The sequence below is a fragment of the Triticum aestivum genome, chromosome 4A (genome assembly GCF_018294505.1).
Source record: "Triticum aestivum cultivar Chinese Spring chromosome 4A, IWGSC CS RefSeq v2.1, whole genome shotgun sequence".
NCBI classification, from domain to species: domain Eukaryota; kingdom Viridiplantae; phylum Streptophyta; class Magnoliopsida; order Poales; family Poaceae; genus Triticum; species Triticum aestivum.
This window is the reverse complement of record NC_057803.1, coordinates 308,236,226-308,247,966: the sequence shown is the minus strand read 5'-3', so window position 1 is coordinate 308,247,966 and position 11,741 is coordinate 308,236,226.

Below are 11,741 nucleotides of genomic sequence, written 5' to 3'. Positions count from 1 at the left end.
CGCTTGCCACTGGCTCGCATCCTTAGGGTGACTCAGCATCTTGTCTTTTTTATCTATCTCCGGATCATTTGCATCATCTTCTCGCTTCTTCTCCTCCCTATCCGCGTGCCAACGCAGGAGCTTTGCTACCTTAGGGTCCGCGAAATACCGCTGCAAACGAGGAGTGATCGGAAAGTACCACACCACTTTTCGAGGAGCTTTCTTCCACTTCTTGTATGGAGTGATGCCGCACACCAGACATATGGTAGACTCCGCGTGCTCGTCCCGATAAATGATGCAATTGTTCATGCACACATGGTATTTCACGTGCGGTAAATCCAGAGGACACACGATTTTCTTCGCCTCCACAAAACTGGTCGGGCACTTGTTCCCCTCGGGAAGACGTTCATGCCAGAATGACATGTTCTCGTCGAAGCATGCGTCAGTCATTTTGTGTTTTACCTTCATCTCCAGAGCCATGAGCGTTACTTTCAGGCGGGTATCCTCGGGCCTGCATCCTTCATACAATGGAGTAACCGCGTCTAACTCAAGTTGATCCATCTTGGCTTTCTCTCGGGCGGCAGCTCTTGCGTTATCCGTCTGCTTGAGAAGCAGCTCTTGAATATGAGGGTCCTGCACCCAGCCCATCGATGGTCCAACGTCGTCTGCTCCGCCGGCATCATCATCTTCATGATCATGCCCGTCGTCTACTCCGGCATCTTCCTCATCATCATGTCCTGCATCTTCTACATGATGACTGTGTACAGCATCACCGTCGTGATCATCTCCTGGGGATTCTTCGTCTTCTCGCCCGCCCGAGCCGCGGTGGTTGTCTTGCTGCCTTCCTCATTTCTTGCCCGGCCCCCATGGACGACTTCGTAGTCATCTTCATCACCTTGCCACCAATAGCCATCCATGAAACCACGCAAGAGCAGGTGGTCCCGCACCTGCCCGGATTCCGGGTCCGCAATAAGGCTCTTCAGCTTGCATCTTCGACACGGACATCTTATCTCCATCTCATTCTTTTGAAGCATCTCGGCCTTCGCGGACCTCAAAAACCTATTCACGATGCCTTCGGTCATCATGCGGACCATGGTCGCGTGCGGGGTAGAGCAAAACGATATTTTAGAACCAAGAAAAAATTTGGCATGACTTTCCCTAAAAATAGGACCAAAAAGAATGCTTAATGCCAAAATTCTCGCCGAAACGGAAATGAATCAACATTCCGGCAAAATATTGGCAACTATCGAATTTCAAATACCGGTACACCTCCAAACACAAACACATATGCAACACCACAAACATATGCAACACCACGAACATACATATATCTAGCTAGGCCATAAAAAGTGCATGTGCACATTGTTGTAGGGAGAACAACATAAATATAGCTTCCCCCCTTACTTACCTATCAAAACAAGGTAATTTAACCACTTAAATTGAATGAATCTATGGTGGAAATGAGGTGAAAAAGAGGAGGCACCCGAGACAAGGAGGAGGTGGAGAGAATGAAGTGGGGAGAAAGTGAGTGTGGGTAGGAGAGGCTGTCCAAAATATCTTGTTGCTGCCCACTTACTAATGGCGCACCAACTGTAAATGCGCCATTAGTAATCCAGGTTACTAATGGCGCACCTCCTGGTGGTGCGCCATTCGTAGTTTTGCAAAAAAAAATACTAATGTTGCACTGCCCACAGTGCGCCATTACTAGTTTAAACTAGTAATGGCGCACGGTGGAACAGTGCGCCATTAGTAGTTTTGCAAAAAAGGGAATAAAAATTATAATAAAAAAAACAACATTAGTGGCGCACTTTCCGGCAGGTGCGCCATTACTAGTTACAACTAGTAATGGCGCACTGGGTCTAGATGCGCCATTAGTATGTTTGGACAGGCGCACTAGTTAAAAAAAATTGATACTAATGGTGCACCCGGGGCCAGGTGCGCCATTAGTAGTTTCAACTCTAATGGCGTATCAGAAGGTGGTGCGCCATTAGTATATACTAATGGCGCACCGCTTGTCTGGTGCGCCATTAGTGTCAATCCCATCTATAGCCCTTTTTCTAGTTGTGACTTGTGAAAGGATTTTGCATGATTGGTGTTTGTGATAATGCTTCAGATGAGCAAATGTTTTGGTTTAAACATGTTAGCAGTGAAATGTGCAATGACTGGTGATATATGAAAGGAAAAAGGTTAAGTTGTTTTATCTGCACCATCTTGACCTGAAATCAAAGCTTAGAAGTAACATTCAGTTTGAGAGAGCAGGAGCTTTGTCTTGGTTATACACTTATACTGGCCGAAATTTGTTAACACATTAGTACTGGTGGCCGTCTTGATGCAGGAGCTCAAGAACCTGCGGCCGCAACTCTACTCCGCCTTCGAGTACTGCGAGAAGTCCTACCTCAACACCCACCAGAAGCAGATGTGAGTAGCCACCTCTGCTGTTCCTCCTCTCCTCCATTAGAAGTAGTCGCAGAGTTATTGAGTGGACGGACATGCTTAGATGGGACTGGAAGACAGGAAGAACATTTAACTTGAAATGGTCATGAATTGGAACTAAGTGTGTGTAGAACAACAATAACTTACACTAGTTTTGTAGCCTCCAGCAAGTTTACGAGCAAACAGAATTTTCCTTCTCTTTTAGAAATATGCAGGCAGCTCCCTGATCAGTGTTGTTGTTGATTGCTGTAAAAAACTAGTTACCAGTGCACAAATGAGTCTGAGACATGCCAAGCTAAGCTACTCACCATTTGAACTTTTTGCGCCATCATGAGTTATCTGGATGTTAGAGTACTCTAGTACAGTACTCCTATTTGTATGGTAAATTTGGTGAATGAACAGTCAATAGTGTAGTGAATGAACAGTCAATAGTGTAGTGAATGAACAGTCAACAGTGTAGTGATTTAAGGAGGAAAGTTACTGGTTGGATTTTCTTCTTCTTGAAAGCTTCAACTTCAATGTATAGTTTTACAAGCTTCTGCAACTTTTTCTTAACTGCTGCTACTGCTGTTATACCTGTATTCACTGCTGCTGCTGCTGTACTTGTGATGATGTTGTACTTGTGATGATGCTACTTGTGATCTTCTGAAATGACTCATTGGTGACTTCACTACGTGGGGATAATGATTTTGCAAGTACCCCGAGAGGCCCTTGAGTTTGCCGGAATGTCGATTAACTTCCATTCCGGCAAATTCGGGTACTCCATATGTCCTATTTTCAGCAAAGGTCATGCTGAAATTTTCCGTGAATTTTAGCATGACTTTGCTAAAAATAGGACATATGGGGCACTTCCGACTAATGCATGGGCTGGGGTATCTTAGTACTTAGTCAAGTAGGATCAACTGCCCCGCCATTCTTGTTGCATTAAACCATACGTGGCAATAGAGCGAAGTGATTAGGCCCAACTTAGAATTCTCCTTAGCATCGATAAACCCTAGATGATAAACCCAACATAGGTGGCAATAGAGCCAAGTGATTAGGCCCAACTTAGAATTCTCCTTAGCATCGATAAACCCTAGATGATAAACCCAACATAGGTGGCAATAGAGCCAAGTGATTAGTGCCAAGTGATTAGGCCCAACCTAGGGTGCCTCGGCATCGATAAACCCTAAATGATGAAAACTTAACTTGGCTTCTATAGGGTGCCTCGGTGTCGATGAGAACCTAAATGATGTACGCTTAGGATTTTAGGGTGCCTCGGCGTCGACAGACCCTAAATGATAAAAGCTTAGCTTTTAGGATGCCTCGGTGTCGACAAACCCTAAATGATGAGACCATGATCTTGTTCCTTGATAATAACCAACTTTTTTGACCAAACTTTTTTCCTATTTAGAGCAAAACATGGCCCACAATGATGAGGCCGGCGGTTCGGGCGACAAGCAATTCTGGGAGCTGTCCCAGGAGTTGGAGGAATACACCGATCCTGACTACACAAACCCTAGTGGCGTCGGGGATGACACCACTGATGATGGCGCCGTGGATGCCACCACTGATGATGGCGGCGCACGCACAGATGGCAGGCAACCGAAGAGGCAACGGAAGGACCGGCGCCCGAACATGCTCGGCACCGTCAAGGAGGAATTTACAGAAGTGAACTCCGACGGACATCCGACGGCGCCCAAACACGTAGTCAAGGGGTACTCGATTCAGCTCGGGTGCATTCTCTGGAGCACCGCCTCGATCAACACCAAGAACCTAAGGCATAAGGACCGAGGGAATTTGCACAGCCTCCTCTTCACGAAGCTGCACGAACGATACAAGTTCCCCGCTGAGTTTGCAAACACACGCCTCTCGGGTAATAAAGTGAACGGTGCCGCCCTCATGACGATGAGCACGGCCCTGTCTACTTGGAAAAGCACGGTGAAGGCAATGATTGACAAAGGTGATAGTTATGAAAAGATCAAGGCGAAATATCCTTTGATTAGCGAAGATGACTACAAGAGTTCAAGATCAAGTGCAAGAGCCCCGCAACCTCCGAATCAAGTCAGTGGGGGAAAGAAATGCGGTAGTTGAACATAGGGGTCCACCAACTCGGTCCCGGCGGTTACAGAGTGGTGGAGCCTGTATGAGACAAGGAGGACGCGGAGTGTGCCGAGCAAGGCCTACCGCCCCGCTTCGAGAAATACAGAGACAAGTAGACCAGGAACTTTCTCAGGGCCCGGTACAAGGAGGACCCAGTAACAAAGGACCTTACCACGGATCCGAAGACCAAGGAGCTTGGGCTTGTTCTGGTAAGGAATACACCCCCGCGTAATTAGCTCCATATGGTTGCATTCTAATTAATCCCCAATATTTCTAAATGGTTCACGTTCCTTCTGCAGGATAAAGAAAGCAGTAGCGCGGGGTCGTCTCAGAGCTCCCCTTTCAACACCCCTTTGAATAGGGCGTTGAACGTAATGAAAAACAGGGATAAGCTCAATAAGCTGACGTCACCTGGTCATGTGGCCGGCAAAGGCTTGTCCACAAAATGGTCGTCATACTATGCCGCTGGTGGGCGAAAGGAGAAAAAGACCAGCTCGGAAAGTCAGTCGCGCGAGGTTGAAGCACTCAAGGCGCAAGTGGCGCGTATTCCGGAGATGGTCCAAGAGCAAGTGCAACAACAACTGGGATCGACGCTCACCGGCATTATGCCTACCTTGATTCCTGGGATAACGACGTGGATAGCGGGTGTCCAACAGGGGCAGCCCCCGATTCCCAGCTTCATGGCCAGCAACTCGCACAACGCGCAGGCGGCGCCATTGGTGTCTCCGGCAGCGGTTGTATTGGTGTCTATGGCGGCAGCGCCATTGGTGTCTCCGGCAGCGGCGGTATTGGTGTCTCCGACGCCGGCATTGGAGCTTAATGCACCCGGGTGTACGCCGGCCGGCACCTCACCAGCAAGCGGCCCCTCCATCAGTTGCATGCCTGCCGTTGGCGGTGCGTCGACATTAGCCGAGCTCGACGGCATCACAGTAACTAAGCCTCTCGGCCGAGGACTTCATCTCCTTGCCTTTGACTGGGCATCCCTGACGCCCTACATGTTTTCGTAGGGTGCCGCCGACGTTCCTTGCACTCTCCTGCACTTTGTGGACGGCGAGTTGGTCGATGTCGCCAAGGGCAGAATTGTTCAACCGAGCAACCCCGTGTTCCATGGTAATCCGATGCCACCCACAATGTATAGGGTTGAAGTGGTTCGGGTGCTGCCAGGCTGCGATGAGCTGTTACCTCCGATTCGACCCGCTGGGGACGACGAAGAAGATGACATGACCCTCAGCGCCTGCGTAAGCTGGCCCCTGCTTTGGCCGAAGAGCCAGATTCGTTTGGGGGCGGGGGACACCACCCCACAGACAAGACCGCCAGTCGTGCCGGCGCCAAGCCATGGCAAGAACGCCGCAACGCTACCGGACATGCCGGAAATCCCTATGGCACAGGATCCGGACATGCAAATGGCACAGGATCCGGACGACGACGACAATGACGGTGGTACATTTACCAACGTCGATAAGTACTTTGCCGAACATGGGTACGGTGATGAGTTCTGCAGGCCTCCTTCTCAAGAACCCAAACAAGACGACCTCGATCTAGCTGGTACGGTGGAGAAACCCAATTGCAACAGGCATCGTCTGGCGTTCAGATCCCAGGAGACGCCTCCAGCTGCCGCCTTGACCGAGCCTCAGATAGCGGAGGTGCCAAATATTATCAGCCCCAACACGCTCAAGAAGGCAGTCTGTGAGCAGAACTCGGTCCCATTACAGCAGATCAAGAAGAAGGGCCGGAAACGGCAGACTAAAAAGGCCGCCGGTGTGAGCCAGCCGGCACCGAGTATGATCCGTGCTCAGGACAGGCCACCTTCACCTAAGGATATCTCGAGGAGGGTGCATGTGGCGGGTAGGGCGATGCTACCGACAAATATGCTCAATGCTGCAACCGGTGCTATGCGGAGTCTACACGACAGTGTTCTTTCTTTGGAGAAGCGGCATCTCAGAGAGAATGATGTGGCATACCCGATTTTCGTGGCCAAGGTGCTAGAGGGCAAGGGCTTTGTGGATGGTGCCATTGGGGGTACGATCGTCCTGCGGTTTGATGACATCTTTGCTATGTTCAACCTTCATCCGCTGCACTACACCTTCGTTTGGCTGTTTTCGCTGAGTATGGAGATGCGGACATCGTGATCGTCGACCCATTCTACATGCGTGCCAAGCTCTTGAGCAGCGCTGGGGACCGCCAAGTCGCGAGTTCACACCTCGAAGACGTCATTCTGGCAAACCCAGATAAGGATAACTTCCTTGTGGCTTACTTTCCCGAGTAAGTCATCCCTTAACCGCCCCGTAACATATGATTTCTTAGATTTCGATCATTCTTTTTTTCCTAACATTCCGTGTTCTGTGTCAGTGACACACATTGCACACTCATCCTCTTAAGCCCAAAATATTCCATGGCCACGTATTTCGACCCAAACCGTAACTCCAAGATAGACTACACAAATATCAAGAAAGTTCTTGATGATGTTCTCCCCGGCTACGCCAAATCTGGAGGCACCTTCACCAGGGCAGTTCGTAAGTACGGCAAGCACGTGTTCGCCCACAATACGATGTTCTGCTGCGTCAAGCAGCCGCCTGGCGGTCAGAAGGATGCTTACTACGCCCTCCATCACATGCGGGCGATCGTAAGGGACCATCATCATCTTCTGCTACCAAATAATCTCAAAGATTGGGCCGCGAGCTTGTCGGCAATCCAGGACGCGGACATCAGACAAGAATTCTTTTGCATCCAGTCGGAGTTTGCGGACATCATCCATCAAGATGTACTTCATACCTCGGGGTAGTTCTTCCTCAGATATCAACCGTCCAACATTGAGATAGATGGAATGCTACAAATGCAGGCTGACAACGCCCGCGATTTCATGACCATCAAGACAGACGGCGGCTTCATCCATGCTCCTGTCCATGAGTCGAGTTGAAAGTAGTGATGTGTAGTTCTGAAACATTGATTGGCTCATGTTGTAATTAAACTTTAATGAATTGTATGTCTCTTTGTTTCGGACAGTCGTTCAACTTAGATGTAATCGATGCTATTTATTAGTAGGACCATGAATCGTGCTATTAATGTCTTGCTTTTCTCTTCCGATCCTTTTGTTGCATACTTATATATTGCTTATGTATGTATTATCTATTGTTTGGCTTGTGCATAGAGATGCCGTCATATGTCGTGTACAAGGGTAAGGTTCTTGGAGTCTACGACGATTGGGAGGAGCGTCGGAGACAAGTTCATCGTTTCAACGGTAACAGTTACAAAGGGTACACCACTAGGACGGAGGCGGAATCTGGATACGACCGCTATCTAGCGGGAGAGAGGAGGGAGCGTTGGAGGAACCAGATGAAGACCAGTTTCATCGCGATGATGCTCATCGTGATGACCGGAGCTCTCTTCTATGTGATGGTAGTTTAGATGATCGATATCGACTTGTAATGTGAAGACAAACTCGATACTCGCGGTCTCAAGACTTGTAATGTTTGATCTTTGTTGGTTCTTTTGAATTCAGAGACTAATATGATGAATTGTATTCGGAGACTAATCTTCTATTGTATTCGATGAATCTGCTGTTGCTGTGTGCTACTATCTATATTCTGCCAAATAATATATTTTGTAACCTGTGCAAAAATCAGAAAAGTAAAAAAAAATAAAACCTAATATTCATACTAATGGCGCATCACTACAGAGTGCGCCATTAGTATGCCAAAGTATACTAATGGCGCATCACCAAAGAGTGCGCCATTAGTATGCCAAGTATACTAATGGCGCATCCATCCGCAGTGCGCCATTAGTGTGCCAAAGCACATGGTTAAATATGGCCCCTGGGAGGCATACTAATGGCGCATGGTGTTATATACTAATGGCGCACTGGGTGGTGCACCATTAGTATACCAGATACTAATGGCGCACCAGTGGTGCGCCATTAGTAATAAATACTAGTGGCGTGATACTAATGGCGCACCAGTGATGCGCTATTAGTAGGCAAAACTAGTGCGCCATTAGTAGGCCTTTTCCTAGTAGTGATTGTTCCTCCACCACCTCAACATGATGGGTGACCGGTGGAGAGTTAATCTCCCTTTGATCGGGTTTAAGCCCAATCCGATCATAGTATGTAGCGACTCCCAAGGCAGCGATGCGATCAAAGAGCTCGTTTAGGGAAGAGAGTTCCATTGGATCCATCTGCTCGGCGAATTCCGAGCCGACGTGGAGGTTGTTTTCGATGACCCGAGAAGTCATCGTCGGTGCAGCGGCCGAACTGGCGGTCATGATGAAACTGCCAAGCCGGAGAGTTTGGCCAACATCCAGGGCTCCTCGGCAGTAATGTTGTTTTTAACAACGAGACAAGGCATCCTTCCTTATGGCGACGACATAGAGGAACTCTCAATGAAAGCACCAATGTCGGTGTCAAAACCGGAGGATCTCGGGTAGGGGGTCCCGAACTGTGCATCTAAAGCGGATGGTAACACGAGGCAGGGGACACGATGTTTTACCCAGGTTCGGGCCCTCTTGATGGAGATAAAACCCTACGTCCTGCTTGATTATACTTGATAATATGGGTATTACAAGAGTTGATCTACCACAAGATCGGAGAGGCTAAACCCTAGAAGCTAGCCTATGGTATGATGTATGTTGTCCTACATACTAAAACCCTCCGGTTTAATAAGACACCGGAGGGGGCTAGGGTTACACAAGGTCGCTTACAAAGGAGGAGATATACATGTCCGTATTACCTAGCTTGCCTTCCACGCCAAGTAGAGTCCCATGTGGACACGGGACGAAGTCTTCAATCTTGTATCTTCATGGTCCAACAGCCCGGCCAAAGGATATAATCCGTATGTCTGGATACCCACTAATCCAGGACTCCCTCACCCGTCAATAGATATCAATGTCAGTGAGTAGAGATTGCCATGCAACGGATGCACTAGAGCTATAAGTGTATGAAAGCTCAAAAAGAAACTAAGTGGGTGTGCATCCAACTCGCTTGCTCACGAAGACCTAGGGCATTTTGAGGAAGCCCATCATTGGAATATACAAGACAAGTTCTATAATGAAAGCTTTCCCACTAGTATAGGAAAGTGAGAACATAGGAGACTCTATCATGAATATCATGGTGCTTCTTTGAAGCACAAGTGTGGTAAAAGGATAGTAGCATTCCCCTTCTCTCCTTTTCTCTCTTTTTTTGTTTTTTTTGTTTTTTGGCCTTTTTATGGCCTATTTTTTTCTCCTTCTTTTTTTTTCATTTTTCGTCTGGAGTCTCATCCCGACTTGTTGGGGAATCATAGTCTCCATCATCTTTTTCTCAAATGGAACAATGCTCTAATAATGATGATCATCACATTTTTATTTACTTACAACTCCAGAATTACAACTCGATACGTAGGACAAAATATGACTCTATGTGAATGCCTTCGGCGTTGTACTGGGATATGCAATGAATCAAGTGTGACATGTATGAAAAAATTATGAATGGTGGCTTTGCCACAAATACGATGTCAACTACATGATCATGGAAAGCAATATGACAATGATGCAGTGTGTTATAATAAACGGAATGGTGGAAAGTTGGATGGCAATATATCTCAGAATGGCTATGGAAATGCCATAATAGGTAGGTATGGTGGCTGTTTTGAGGAAGGTAGATGGTGGGTTTATGGTACCGGTGAAAGTTGTGTGGTACTAGAGAGGCTAGCAATGGTGGAAGGGTGAGAGTGCGTATAATTCATGGACTCAACATTAGTCATAAAGAACTCACATACTTATTGCAAAAATCTATTAATTATCGAAACAAAGTACTACACGCATGCTCCTAGGGGGATAGATTGGTAGTAAAAGACCATCACTCTTCCCCGGCCGCCACTCATAAGGAAGACAATCAAAAAATAAATCATGCTTTGACTTCATCACATAACGGTTCACCATACGTGCATGCTATGGGAATCACAAACTTTAACACAACTATCTCTCAAATTCACAACTACTCACTAGCATGACTCTAATATTACCATCCTCGTATCTCAAAACAATCATCAAGTATTAAACTTCTCATAGTATTCAACGCACTTTATATGAAAGTTTTTATTATACCCATCTTGGATGCCCATCATATTTGGAATAAATTCATAACCAAAGCAAATTACCATGTTGTTTAGGACTCTAAAAATAATATAAGTGAAGCATGAAAGTTCATCTATTTCTTCAAAATAAAACCATCGTCATGCTCTAAAAAGATATAAGTGAAGCACTAGAGCAAACGACAAACTACTCCAAACGATATAAGTGAAGATCCATGAGTAGTTGAATAATTATGTAACTATATGAAGACTCTCTAACATTTAATAATTTCAGATCTTGGGATATTATTCAAACATCAAGAAAAAAAGAAGAAAATGACGCTCCAAGCAAAACACATATCATGTGGTGAATAAAAATATAGCGTCAAGTAAAGTTACCGATGAACGAAGACGAAAGAGGGGATGCCATCCGGGGCATCCCCAAGCTTAAGCTCTTGGTTGTCCTTGAATATTACCTTGGGGTGCCTTGGGAATCCCCAAGCTTAGGCTCTTGTCACTCCTTATTCCATAGTCCATCGAATCTTTACCCAAAACATGAAAACTTCACAACACAAAACTCAACAGAAAACTCGTAAGCTCTGTTAGTATAAGAAAATAAATCACCACTTAGGTACTGTTGTGAACTCATTCTAAATTCATATTGGTTTAATATCTACTGTATTCCAACTTCTCTATGGTTCATACCCTCCGATAGTACTCATAGATTCATCAAAATAAGCAAACAACACGAAGAAAACAGAATGTGTCAAAAACAGAACAGTCTGTAGTAATCTGTATCAAACGTATACTTATGGAACTGAAAAAAATTCTGAAATAAATTGGTGGACCTGAGGAATTTGTCTGTTAATCATCTACAAAAAGAATCAACCTAACCGCACTCTCCAGTAAAAAATGGCAGCTAATATCGTGAGCGCAAAAGGTTCTGTTTTTTACAGCAAGATCGCAAAGACTTCACCCAAGTCTTACCAAAGGTTCTACTTGGCACAAACACTAATTAAAACATAAAACCACATATAAACAGAGGCTAGATGAATTATTTATTACTAAACAGGAGCAAAAAGCAAAGAACAAAAATAAAATTGGGTTGCCTCCCAACAAGCGCTATCGTTTAACGCCCCTAGCTAGGCATGATGATTTCAATGATGCTCACATAAAAGATAAGAATTGAAACATAAAGAGAGCATC